We start from the raw sequence: 2,995 nt of genomic DNA, 5'->3' as shown, positions 1-2,995 counted from the left end.
CGGTTGGTTGTCGCAAGTGTGGGAAAGTGCACGCGGGCCAAGATTGCTATGGCCAGGCGTTTAAGTGTTTTCGCTGTGGGGTTGGAGGTCATAGAGTCACGGAGTGTCCCCATCTTGCCGGTCAGAGAGCGCTGCCACCACCCCCGAGAGCCGGAGGAGCACCAGGAGGGAGTTCAGGTCGCGGAGCTTTCGGAGCTAGGCCGTCTAGGAGGGTCTTCGTGATGGCGCGTTCGCAGGCGGAGTCGGAGGGTCTGGTGGAGGAAGAGTTAGCAGGTAACCCTTGTTTTCGAGCCTATCCTTGTTTTTCGAGTGTGCTGTGTCCTTTGTTGCCTTGAGTGCTATCTTGTGTTTCGTAGTTGTCTTTGTTTGGCAATCCTCGGCATGCTTTCCTTGTTAGTATTTCGTTGGATGCTTAGTATAGACTCTTTTCTTGCTAAGTGCTTTCTCTAGTTGGCTTCTAAATCTTGTCTTGTGGTAGCCATCTATCCTTGAGTTATCTTGTGCGTAGCTCAATTCTTCCACCCTTGTACTTGGTTGTTCTTGCAACAATTCCTTGTGCATTTCCTAAAATTTTTCCAAGTATTCTTTGATTTGGAAAATAGCAAATCCATACCAAAAACCTCTCCTTGTGTAGCTTAAAAGCCAAACCTGATGTTTGAATGTAACCTTGGAGTTCCGAACCCAAGCCTAATCTTTGTCAACCCAACCTTTAAACCACTTGAGCCAATTACCTTTCTTAAAACCTAACCAATTTTAATTCCACCTAAACCTTAAATTCCCACTTTGTTCAAAATCCCCAAATTTAATCATCTTTTTCCCCAATCTCACCCAAATCCCTAATTTCTTTTCCCAAATTCTCTTCCCTTTTTCCTTCTCCCTACCCGTGAACCACCCTAACCCCATCCCCAACCTGTAGCATCCCTTCCACCCGTCGCCGGCCACCACCGAACCGCCACCCGCAGCCGTCGCTGTTCGCCGGAGCCTCGGCGCTGCCGCCGCCGAGCCGCTGTGGTTGTGTCGCCGAGAGAGAGCGCGAGAGAGAGAGAGCTTGAGAGAGTGCAGCGAGAGTGTGGGTGTGAAGAAGAATTTGTGGGCTTTGTTTGTTGAGCTTTGGATCATCTCCTACCATGCCTAGAAGGTCAAGTTTGGCTAGGAAAGCGGAATGGGTGGATGCCCACTACCTTGTTCTTGAAGGTAAAGCTTTTGATCCGGAATCTTTTTCAAGTTCCTTGTTGGATTTGCTTAAGTTTCAAGGTTTGTTGGATGGGTTTCTCGCCATAAGGGCCGAGACTTACCCGAGTTTGGTGAAAGAGTTTTACCGTCACATGGTTGTGACGAAGGAAGGTGAACGGCTTGAGATCACTTCTAAGGTTAGAGGTGTGAAAGTTGTGTTGTCTGAGAAGAGGTTGGCTCAGTTGTTGAGTTTGTCTGCTACCGGAGTGGCTCAGTACAGTGGTCATTCTTGGATTAGTACGGATACCATGGGATACCGTGACTATTTGACCTATCTGTTGGGCCATACGAGTGGTTTCACTCAAGCTTCGAGGCCGGAAAAGAAGTGGTTGTCTGCGGAATAAAGGATCTTGGTGATGTTGGTGTCAGATTGTTTGTTGCCTAATAACAACAAGAGCAGTTTGTTGGGTAAGTTGGAGTGCACCTTTGCTTTCTGTCTGAAGAATATGGTTAAGTTCAATCTGCCTGCTTTGATGATGCAACACATGGTGTTTTGCCGGGATCACAACCGGAAGAGTTTGCCGTATGGAATGGTGCTGAGTTGGATCTTGGTTAAGAAAGGTGTTAGTGTGGATGGCTGTCTCCCGAAGGCTGTGGGAAAGATGGTGTTGGATACCGCCAATCTCCGGAGTTGTAATCTTTTTTCAGTTGGGTAGTGGTGAGTACATCACGCTTGAAGAGGTTGCAAGGAAAGCACCTGTTGAACGGGCAGAGTTAGCTGCCGAGCTTGGTGTCCATGCCGGGAAGTTGAGCCTCGCAGTCCAGAGTTTGGGCGGTGATGAAGAAGTTGAGGAGGAAGCGGATCAAGAAAAAGAAGTAGGAGCACCAGAGACCGCCGAAGCTGAAGTAAGTGAATCAGACAGTGAGGAAAGCCGGAGAAGGAAGGAAGCTCGCACCAAGAGAGAGCAGGACGTCGTCTCTTTGCTTCGTCAGCAGAACAGTTTGATCGCCGAGGGCTTTGTGTTTGTGAAGGCGCAGTTCGTCGCAGTGCATCAGAGGCTGGACCGGATTAAAGCCAGTTCAAGCCACAGAGACGAAGACGAGGAAGAGTCTGAAGAGGCCGAGGAGTCGGAGAGTGAGGAGTTCTAGTTTGTGTTGCGGTAACCCTGTTCGCTTCTTTCTTGTTGTTTCCTTCTTGGCCGTTGTTAGCTTGGTGTTAGGTTGTTGTGTGCTTTGTGTGTTTGCTTGTTTTGCTTGTTGCCTTGTTGTTTAGCTAGTGTGTTAGTTGGTGTTTGGAGTTAGTTGTTGAGTTCTTGGTTGTTGTCTAGAAATTGGTTGTTGAGTTGAGGTTAGAGTTCTTGATGCTCAATCTATCCGTTCTTTTAACTCTTGACCAATCCTTGAATTCGTAATGTCTCCTTCTTTGCTTTGGAACCCTTGTGAGTACTTTTGGAGTTTTTGACCAAAAGGACTATTTTTGGATTTCTTGTCACAATTTCGTTTCCTTGTTACCATTCGCTTTTAATTCGTTGTACCCAAGTTTCGGGGACGAAACTTCTTTGAAGGGGGAGAGGATGTGACACCCCAAAAATCCACACTCCAATCCATGAATTAATTAAGTAATTAATTCTATTTCTTTTGAGGAATTGATTCCTAAAATCCTGCTTTTTAATACTCAAGGACTAGTATTTGACTAGTCAACCTTTAAGTTGTGTTGTACCTTGTGCTTTGAGGGGAGTTCCCTTGTTCCTTACACTTTCTAAGGGTTAGTAAGGGTATTCTTGTCTTTTCACCAAGAGTTAGTATTGTATCCTAACCTAGA

Source organism: Ipomoea nil, unplaced genomic scaffold (genome assembly GCF_001879475.1).
Source record: "Ipomoea nil cultivar Tokyo-kokei standard unplaced genomic scaffold, Asagao_1.1 scaffold0114, whole genome shotgun sequence".
Lineage (NCBI taxonomy): Eukaryota > Viridiplantae > Streptophyta > Magnoliopsida > Solanales > Convolvulaceae > Ipomoea > Ipomoea nil.
Note: the sequence above shows the minus strand (reverse complement) of the source record.